Raw genomic sequence first — 11,584 nt, 5'->3', positions numbered from 1 at the left:
CCCTGTGATGGACTTGCGACCCGTCCAGGGTGTACCCCGCCCCTCGCACAGTGATTGCTGGACATGGGCACCGGCGACCCCCGTGACCCAAAATGGAATAAGCGGGTAAAGATAATGGATGGATCATCTTCTATCACGTTATTTTTGCCACATTCAATATGGCGGCGACGTCAACATACGATTCAGCGCTCAATGAGGCCTCTATGTTTGTATGTCTGTGGGGGACACCTTGGACAGGTGACAAAAGAGACAGCCATTCACTATCACTGAATTTGTTCAGTTTAGTATGTGTCCCAAAAGTCTTAAAATAAAAATGAAATTTTTTATAAAATTGTCACTATTATAGTTCTTGTTTTGATAAAAAAAAAAAAGAAGAAATATTTGAGGAACAGTCTCGTTTTCTTCCTGTTACTGGATTACATAAATTTATTTTTGACTTGGGGGCATTATCCAAATAAAAGTAAATTTCTCCTCAGTTTATTTCAGAGATATTCAACTGGTGGCCCAGGACCAAATCAGGCCCACTAGTGAGCTCAGTTTGACCCACCATTGGGTTCATTTTAAAATAAAACTAGATTTTGAACCGTAAAACAAATTTAACTAATCACAATAACTGCTGGATGTCCGGCCCCTGAGCTCTTCGCTTTCAGTAACTGTGGCCCCTGAACAATGTAGTTAATGGCCCTGGTTTATGTTGATGTCGGGCGTGTGATTCTGCCTCAATTGGAGAAGTTCAAGTATCTCCAAAACTTCCAGCAGAGTTGTCTGGTCCTCTGGACAGTTTCTTTTGTTGAAACGTTTCATCTTTCATCCAAAAGACTTCATCAGTCCCAGGAGCTGCAACAAACTCGCTCAGATGGTTTCTGGGTATCTCCAAGTCTTGTTCACCAGTCAAAGTCAAATTTATTTATAAAACACATTTAAAAACAACAGGTAATTGCCAAAGTGCTGATAAAACCGGTAATAGCCCAGTGATAAACTGGGTAACATGATAAACCAGTGAAAAAATGATGGAGCTGGACCTCAGACACAGTAATGAGGATGTTGCTCCAGTCTGTGGTGAAGAAGCAGTAGAGCCAAAAGGCAAAGGTTTATTTTTATCGGTCCGTCTATGTTCCAAACCCCACCTATGGTCATGAGGTATGAATCATGAACAAAAGAACGAGATCCAGAATACAAACACCTGATTTGAGTTTCCTCTTTTGGGTGGCAGGACTCAGCCGTACATATGGAGTGAGGAGGTCCCTCATTCAGGTGAAGCTTGGAGCATTTCCTCTGTATCGAAAGAAGTCTGCTGAGGTGAATTGAGCATCTGATTAGTATCTCCTAGACTTCCTTTAAAGTTTTGCGGTCATATCCTGAGAGCAGACCCCTAGACTAGCTTATATATCTTCTTGTCTTAGAAACATTTTGGGGTTCCCCAGGAAGAGAGGAACATCCAGGTTTCCTTTTTTAAAAAAAAACAAAACAAAAAAAACAAAACATCCAGGTTTCCCTGCTGGACCTGTTGTCTTCCCAACCTGACCATGGAAAAGCAGCAGAAAATGGATAGCTGGATGGATGAACCTGAGCTGTTAGAGCTAAAAGAAGCAGCTATAAGTTAAATGTAGCTAATCACTAAAAGTAGCTGAAGGCTTGCTAAAAGTGGCAAAATGCTAGCTAAAACCTAAAAGTAGAATATTAGCACAAAAAAATTTAAGTAGCAAAAAAAGGACATAATTAAGGCAAGTTTGCTGGACCAGATTTTAAAGAGAATGTTTTTGAAAAAAATAAAAAAATCGAAGAGATAATGTATTTCTTTGGGGAACTGTTTTTAGTAATTAAAGTCAAATATTTTGAAAAGTATCCAAGTTACAAAGAGTAAATCTCACTGCACCCTTCTCCTGAATTAGCTTTACATTTAGATGCATGAACAGCCAAGTTCATTAGCTCACTTGTAAAACTAATAACTGTAATGCACTGTACATTTCTAAAGTATTTTTACATCTTATAACATTTATACACGAATCCATCAGCATATTTTAACAGTAAAAACAGGTGGTGATAAACTAAAGTTTTCTGTTTAACTTTATTTGCCTGCACTCTTTCTTATTTGGATTCTTTTTCTAATTCAGCTTTGCCTTCCATCCACCTCTTGTTTTTGTCGAAGACGGTTGGCAGGAACGATGAGTTAGATTGGATCTGGAAAGGAAAGAAAGTAAAACTAAATGAGGAAAAGCCCTTTGCGAGTTAATGGAATCTCCTAGCTTTCTCTTTTCGTCTAAAATGCCCACTTTCTCTGCCTCCATCACCTTCTACTGTTCTCATGTTCAGCCTATCAGCACCTTTTTGTGCCGAGCTCTTGTTACCTCACCCTTGGGAAGATGGCATTATACTGTATTTGGAAGGGTAACAGAGCTCCCTCTATCTCCCTGATACATGCCACTGACCTGTAATTAAGACCTATTGTACTATTCAGAGGAAACTCCTCACCCAAACGGACAGAGGGCAGTGTGTGTGGACTTCCAGCAGCTCAGATACCGCTGTGACTAATGCTGCACCACACAAGCAGGGTTTATCAAAAAGGAACACATGCAGGAACGCATTAGAGCTCACATTTTCCCTCTCCAGGAGAGCTCAAAGCGGCGTTGATTAGTAATGAGACACAATCCACACCGTCCATCTCTCATTAGTCAACTATTGCTCACTGCTAGCTTTCTCTCACCCTTTCTGTGTGCTGCCCCCTCATCCCCAACCCTTGCATTCAACCCCATTGATCATGCATGCAGAAATTTAACACACCCCTAATTCTTGTCCAAATAGCCTCTGTCCCACTTCCAGAGCTTCATCTGATGGTCTGTGTGCAGGCAGGACCCTGGCTGCAGCGCTCGATGAGGATGGAGTGCATCAGAGAGGACAATCACAAATCTAAATCTGTGTCTGCACTCCCCGTGTTGCACTCTCTGAGCCTGCAGTTCAGTTATAGGGACATGTTGGGGACACAATCTGTTTTTTTTTTTTTTTTTGCTTGCTGTAATGGGTAACAGTGTTAACAGTATCTACAGTGCCTAGAAAAAGTATTCACACCCCTTAATCTTCCACATTTTGTCATGTCACAACCACAAACTTCAAAGTATTTGAATGGATTTTGTGCGATGGATCAACATAAAGTTGGACATAATTGTGAAGTGGAATGAAAATGTCATGTCTTTCAAAACATTTTACAAATAAAAACTTGAAATCTGAAACTAATCGCCTTCAGAAGTCATTTAATTAATATGTTGTCTGCCTGTGCATAACATACAGTGCCTTGTGAAAGTATTCGTACCCCTTGAACTTTTCAGCCGTTTGCCACATTTTAGGCTTCAAACATAAAGATATAAAATTTTAATTTTTTGTGAAGAATCAACAACAAGTGGGACACAATCGTGAAGTGGAATGAAATTTATTGGATGTGTCAAACTTTTTTAACAAATAAAAAACTGAAAAGTGGGGCGTGCAATATTATTGGGCCCCTTTACTTTCAGTGCAGCAAACTCACTCCAGAAGTTCAGTGAGGATCTATGAATGATCCAATGTTGTCCCAAATGACTGATGATGATAAATAGAATCCATCTGTGTGCAATCAAGTCTCTGTATAAATGCACCTGCTCTGTGATAGTCTCAGGGTTCTGTTCAAAGCGCAGTGAGCATCATGAAGACCAAGGAACACACCAGGCAGGTCCGAGATACTGTTGTGGAGAAGTTTAAAGATGGATTTGGATACAAAAAGATTTCCCAAGCTTTAAACATCCCAAGGAGCACTGTGCAAGCAATCATACTGAAATGGAAGGAGTATCAGACCACTGCAAATCTACCAAGACCCGGCCGTCCCTCTAAACTTTCATCTGGAACAAGGAGAAGACTGATCAGAGATGCAGCCAAGAGGCCCATGATCACTCTGGATGAACTGCAGAGATCTACAGCTGAGGTGAGAGAGTCTGTCCATAGGACGACAATCAGTCGTACACTGCACAAAGCTGGCCTTTATGGAAGAGTGGTAAGAAGAAAGACATTTCTCAAAGATATCCATAAAAAGTGTTGTTTAAAGTTTGTCACAAGCACCTGGGAGACACCAAACATGTGGAAGAAGGTGCTCTGGTCACATGAAACCAAATTCCAACTGTTTGGCCACAATGCAAAACGATATGTTTGGCGTAAAAGCAACACAGCTCATCACCCTGAACACACCATCCCCACTGTCAAACATGGTGGTGGCAGCATCATGGTTTGGGCCTGCTTTTTGTCAGCAGGGACAGGGAAGATGGTCAGAATTGATGGGAAGATGGATGGGGCCAAATACAGGACCATTCTGGAAGAAAACCTGTTTGAGTCTGCAAGAGACCTGAGACTGGGACGGAGATTTATCTTCCAACAAGACAATGATCCAAAACATAAAGACACATCTACAATGGAATGGTTCACAAATAAACGTATCCAGGTGTTGGAATGGCCAAGTCAAAGTCCAGACCTGAATCCAATCGAGAATCTGTGGAAAGAGCTGAAGACTGATGTTCACAAACGCTCTCCATCCAACCTCACTGAGCTCGAGCTGTTCTGCAACGAAGAATGGGCAAGAATTTCAGTCTCCATGTGCAAAACTGACAGAGACAAACCCCAAGAGACTTGCAGCTGGAACTGCAGCAAAAGGCAGCGCTACAAAGTATTAACGCAAGGAGGCCGAATAATATTGCACGCCCCACTTTTCAGTTTTTTATTTGTTAAAAAAGTTTGACACATCCAATAAATTTCATTCCACTTCACGATTGTGTCCCACTTGTTGATTCTTCACAAAATAAATAAAATTTTATATTTTTATGTTTGAAGCCTGAAATGTGGCAAAAGGTTGAAAAGTTCAAGGGGGCCGAATACTTTCGCAAAGCACTGTATAATTCACAGTATAAATCCAGCTGGTCTGTAAAGGCCTCATAGATTTGATACAGAACATTAGTGATCAAACAGCATCTTGAAGTCCAAGGAACACATAAGACAGTTTGGGGATAGTTGTTGAGAAGTTTCAAGCAGAGTTGGATTAGAAAACAGTATCCTAAGCTTTGAACATCTCATCGAGTTCTGTTGAATCCATCATCTGAAAATAGAGTGTGACACAACTGCAAACCTACCAAAACATGTCCCATAGTGCCTCTGAAGGAGCTGCAGGGAAACACAGCTGAGGTGGGAGAATCTGTGTAGAAGACAACTGAGTCAACAAATCTGGAATTTATGGAAGAGTGACAAAAGGAAAACCATTGTTGAAAGAAAGCTATAAGAAGTCCCATTGGTAGTTTGACACTAGACATGAAGGCAACACAGCAAATGGAAGAAGGCCCCCTGCTCAGATGAAACCAAGAGTTAACTTTTTGTCCTAAATGCAAAACACTATGTGGCGGAAAACGCTGCACCATGATCGCAACACACTAGTTTCTCTGTGAAACATTGTGGTGACAGCATTATGCTGTGCGCTTCTTCGACACGAACAGGACCTCTGCTCAGAGTTGATGGGAAGATGGATGGAGCTAAATACAGGACAATCCTGGATAAGAACCTATTAGAGGCTGCAAAAGACTTAGAACTGTGGCTGAGGTTCACCGTCCAGTCAAGCAATGACCCAAAACATGCAGCCACAGCTACAATGGAACGAGTTGGCTGAAAGCATGTTCAATTGTTATACAGGTGCTGGTCGTAAAATTAGAATATCATGAAAAAGTGATTTATTTCAGTAATTCCCTTCAAAAAGTGAAACTTGTATATTATATTCATTCATTACACACAGACTGAAATATTTTAAATGTTTATTTATTTTAATGTTGATGATTATAACTGACTCAGAAAATTAGAATATTGTGATAAGGTTCAATATTGAATAGACCTGATGCCACACTATAATCAGCTAATTAACTCAAAACACTTGCAAAGGCCTTTAAATGGTCTCAGTCTGGTTCTGTAGGCTTCACAATCATGGAGAAGACTGCTGACTTAACAGTTGTCCAAAAGACGACAACTGACACCTTGTACAAGGAGGGCAAGACACAAAAGGTCATTGCTAAAGAGGCTGGCTGTTCACAGAGCTCTGTGTCCAAGCCCAATAAAAGAGAGGCAAAGGGAAGGAAACAATGTGGTAGAAAAAAGTGTACAAGCAATAGTGATAACTGCACCCTGGAGAGGATGGTGAAAAAAAAACCCCATTCCAAAATGTGTGGGAGATCCACAAAGAGTGGACTGCAGCTGGAGTCAGTGTTTCAAGAACCACCATGCACAGACATATGCAAGACATGGGTTTCAGCTGTTGCATTCCTTGTGTCAAGCCACTCTTGAACAAGAGACAGCATCAGAAGTGTCTCACCTGGACTAAAGACAAAAAGGACTGGACTGCTGCTGAGTGGTCCAAAGTTATGTTCTCTGGTGAAAATAAATTTTGCATTTCCCAGAGTCTGGAAGAAGAGAGGAGAGGCACAGAATCCACATTGTTTGAGGTCCAGTCTCAAGTTTCCACAGTCAGTGATGGTTTGGGGGTGCCATGTCATCTGCTGGTGTTGGTCCACTGTGTTTTCTGAGGTCCAAAGTCAACGCAGCCATCTACCAGGAAGTTTTAGAGCACTTCATGCTTCCTGCTGTTGACCAACTTTATGGAGATTCAGATTTCATTTTCCAACAGGACTTGGCACCTGCACACAGTGCCAAAGCCTGTGGTAACCTGTTCTTAATTGACCAGCAAACTCACCTGACCTTAACCCCATAGAAAATCTATGGGGTATTGTGAAGAGGAAGATGTGATACACCAGCCCCAACAATCCAGAAGAGCTGAAGGCCACTATCAGAGCAACCTGGGCTCTCATAACACCTGAGCAGTGCCACAGACTGATCGACTCCATGCCACGCCACACTGCTGCAGTAATCCAGACTAAAGGAGCCCCAACTAAGTATTGATGCTGTACATGCTCATACTTTCATGTTCATACTTTTCAGTTGGCCAACATTTCTAAAAATCCTTTTTTTTTAATTGGTCTTAAATAATATTCTAATTTTCTGAGATACAGAATTTGGGGTTTTCATTGGTTGTCAGTTGTAATCATCAACATTAAAAGAAATAAACATTTGAAATATATCAGTCTGTGTGTAGTGAATGAATATAATATACAAGTTCCACTTTTTGAATGGAGTTACAGAAATAAATCAACTTTTTCATGATATTCTAATTTTATGACCAGCACCTGTATAGCCCAATCAAAGTCAAGATCTACCAACCAATTGAGAATCTGTGGCAAGACTCAGTAATTGCCGTTCACAGATGCTCTCCATGTTGTTTGACTGAGTGTGAGCTATTTTGCGAAGAAAAATTGGGCAAAATTTTCAATCTCTAGATAGAAGCTGTTAGGAAAATATCCCACAAGCCGTGCAGCTGTAATTGCAGAGAAAAGTAGCTTTACAAAGTATTGACTCAGGGAGGCTGAATACAAATGCATGCCACACTTTTTGTTAAATTCTTTTGGAAAACATGTATTTCTATCCACTTCACAGTTATGCACAATTTCATGTTGATCTATAACATAAACTCCTAATCAAACACTTTGAAGTTTGTGTTTGTAACGTGACAAAATGTGGAAAAGCTCAGAGTAAAATAAAAATATATATATTATTACTGAGCCTTGTGTGGGACAGCATCCTGTTTATCTGTATCGTACTGTAAGTCAAAGCTGTCATTGTCTTTGTTTGAACTGCTCAGGCCATTGATCGGCCTTAACATTAGTTACCAGGTCACATGTTGAGTCAGTGTTGAGATTAGCAGGAGCTGCTTTAGTAGCTACTAATTAAATGCTTAAATCCCAGCAATGAATAGGCACGCAGGACACAAACCTTCTGTTATACCACACTGCATAAGCCAGTCTGCAATATGGAAAGACGTATTAGAACAGAGACATGGAGTTTTGTTTGCAAATGGATTCACATCATGTAATAAGGCCACTTTAAATTAGTTGAGGTGATATTAAGGATTGCACGCAGGTTGAAATACTCCCAAGTGATTCTGTAATTAAAAAAAGAAGCTATAATTCAGACTGTTCAATTCTTAAAAAAAGAAAGTAGTTTGTTTGACTTTTTTTTGGCCGACCTGAAATGACATTTTCTGTAACCTTTCACCTGTGATGTCTGCACAGTTTGAAAGGTTGTTCTCAACAAGTTAGGATACCAACTTAGATAAGTCCCTTTCTCTGTGATAACTTTATCTTAACTCCTTGAAATTTAATCAAGGTAGTCTGAGTTAGAAGGAAAGTGACAGGAAGTTACAGAAGCTCTTCTTCACAATAGAAGCTTCAATGTGCTTGAACACACCAGGATAGCAGCAAGAGTGTAAAAAAAAAAAAAGTACTTTTTATTACCAGCCTTTCAGTGGAAGGCAACAGTGGTTCTGGTTATATATTTGTGTTTGTGTGTCTGTTAGCAAAATATATCATGAACCACTGGTGAACATTCCTGGAACCTGCAGGAAATACTCATTAAATGTACGTTTACAACTGATCAAAGATTTAAGATTGCTGCCACGAGCTCATCAGCAGTAGCTAACACAAAAATTACTCCGTCAAATTTACAGATTTTTCAGACAAAATTTGATGTGGTAGTAACTGAGAGAAATTCACAACACATTATTTTCTAGTTTTAACCAAAACGCCATAATTTTTCTACATAACATGATCTCAGGTAATAATTCTAGCCCGTAGGGCATCATTTGTAATGTATTCCTTCAAGAAATGTTGTTTTACTATGACAAATGCAACTATCTTCAATGATGGAAAATACTTTATCTGACTCTAAACAATGTGCACAGTTTGTAAGCCTGATTCATAAACGGTGAATAAAAAGTACAGTATCATCTGTGTGTGTAGTTTGTGTCTGTTGCTTTTTAGAAGCATCTCGATTCTTTTATTTCAAAAGAGTTTCTGGCTGAAACAATCGAATCACCACTTATAGGGAATGTTCGTTGAACTTTTATTTTGTAATCAACAAAATAACCGATCTAATATAAAACAAAATTTCTTTTTTTTAATTCATAATTTTTTCTTTTGGATTGGATGTTATGAAGATGATGTGTTTTCTGAAAAACGTTTTTACTCCTTTGGCTTTATGGATGTCCTACTGTCTTAAAATAAATCGATGCACAGTACTGTCACTTTAAATTGATGTAGGGAGAACAAAAGGTTTTATTTCTGTGCACGCCTGGATATGTACTGTAAAGATAATTTACACCATCCTCACTGGATCTTTGCTTGTTTTCTTACAGCAGACATATTTTCAGTGTTTTCTTCACCAAACTGAACTTGCTCCCCTCCTTGCCACTCGTTGATTCATCAAAGAATAACACTAATATTCTGCGATACGTGGAGGTATTGATTTCCATTCATCCATTATCTTTACCCGCTGCTTCCTTTTCGGGTCGCGGGGGTCACTGGTGCTCATATCCAGCCATCACTGTGCAAGAGACGGGGTTTGGAGTTACTTAACAAAAATAATTTCTTAGTGGGAGACAGCTCACCCTGCAAGGACCCTCGGATGGCATTCTAACTGCCTGACCATAATTTAACTAAACAAAATCCAGATAACATCGTAACATTAGTCACAATCCACAACTGCCTTTTATGCTCATTGTAATATGATGTAATTTGTTTAGTCATAAATAAAATGTTATAAACCCTGGCACACCAATTTCCTGCGTTATCAATAAAGTTATTTTCTTATCTTACATTGTCTTATATTCTTCTTTAATCAGCCAGTTTCTCTACAGTTTCTTCACCAATACTGACGTTTGGTTCTCTTTCTTATCACCAGCTGCCAAAATGTGGAAGCCTGACTGTTACTAAACTATCTTGTAAACAAGAGGACTGCTTTTTATAAAACTTAAGCAGTCCCAGGATAAACACGTATACCTCACTGACTTGTGGGTTCAACTCAATTCAAGATGGCCGTCACAGCCAAATGACTTTAAAATTATAATAATGTCTATAACTCAGTCAGTTTTATAAATATCCAGGTAAAATTTGGTGTGATGCTAGTGTTGCTATTAACTAATAGAGTCATCTGTGTCTGTTAGCAAAATATCTCCTGAACCACTGGAGAGATGTTGATGAAATTTTCAGGGAATAATCTTTGGATGTAACTTTTTAACTGATAACCTTTTGGAGTCAACGCAATTCAAGATGGCTGCTACATCTGACTGCCCTTAAAAACACAGAAATGGTTATAACTCAGTCAGTTTTACAAATACTAAGCTAAAAATTGATGTGGTTGTAAATTAGATGAACTCCACTGAGCAGTATTATTGAGTGAAGTTTGCAAAATAATTGTAAATTTATCAACCAGATGATCTAAGTCACTGCTCTCTGATGTATTATTCTGCAAGACAGAGGAAATCAATTATGGAAAATAATCTTTAAATTTGGTCACAGCATTTTTGGATAAACACCTGCTAAAATGAAATTTACTCTCAGTGATTATGTAGTTGTTTAATGTAAACTCAAAGGTAATTAAAAATGGTCAAACAGAACAGAATTTTGAGGATGTATTATTACGTCCTTAATCTCTATGCCATAAATCAGAACCAGGTCACGGGTGTGATTATTTGGGTAAAACCAATTTATTCTATTAAATTTTTAAAGGCTATGCTTTAGCATCACTTTCAACATCTACATGAATATTGAAATCACCCATTATTATGACTTTATCAGTATTAGTAGTAAGTCAGTTAAAAAATCTGAGAATTCGGACAAAAACTGAGCATAGGAGCCTGGTGGACGATATATAACAACTAGTGAGAGTGGCCTTTCCGATTTCCATTTTGGATGGGATAGACTTAGAGACAGCGACTCAAAAGTATTATAACTAATAATTGGTTTTGTATTAATCAATAGTTCAGACTGAAAAATAGAAGCTATACCTCAGTCTCGACCTGTTGTTCAGGAACATCCATCCATCCATCCATTATCTTTACCTTCTTCTTCCTTTATTTTCGGGTTGCGGGGTTCACTGGTGCCCATGTCCAGCAATCGCTGTGCGAGAGGCAGGGTACACCCATGACAGGTCACAAGTCCATCACAGGGACACGAGACAAACAACCATTTACTCTCTCTCTCACACCTAGGGACAATTTAGAATTACCAATCAGCTTAATATGCATGTTTTTGATTTGTGGGAGGAAACCGGAGCACTCGGAGAAAACCCACGCATGCACGGAGAGAACATGCAAACTCCACCCAGAAAGGCCCCTACCAGGGTAACCTACTCGCTGAGAGGCAGCAGCTCTACCAACTGTACCACCGTGCTGCTGTTTTAGGAACATTAAATGTAAAATAATTTGGAGGAGTGGATTAATTTATATAAACAAAATCTTCCTGTTTTAGCTAGGTTTCTGTCAGACAGAATAAATCATGATGATCAGTTATCAGATCATTAACTAACAGGGATTTAGAGGAAAGAGATCTGATGTTCATAAACCACATTAAATTATTTTATTATTTTGTTCTGGTAAAGTAACTGTGTTTATTTTGACAAGAGTTCTTTTCATTCAACCTTTATTTAT

This window comes from Nematolebias whitei, chromosome 8 (genome assembly GCF_014905685.2).
Source record: "Nematolebias whitei isolate Nwh7 chromosome 8, NemWhi1, whole genome shotgun sequence".
In the NCBI taxonomy this organism is placed as follows: Eukaryota; Metazoa; Chordata; class Actinopteri; order Cyprinodontiformes; family Rivulidae; genus Nematolebias; species Nematolebias whitei.
The sequence above is the reverse complement of the archived record's forward strand: the minus strand, read 5'-3'. Positions refer to the sequence as shown.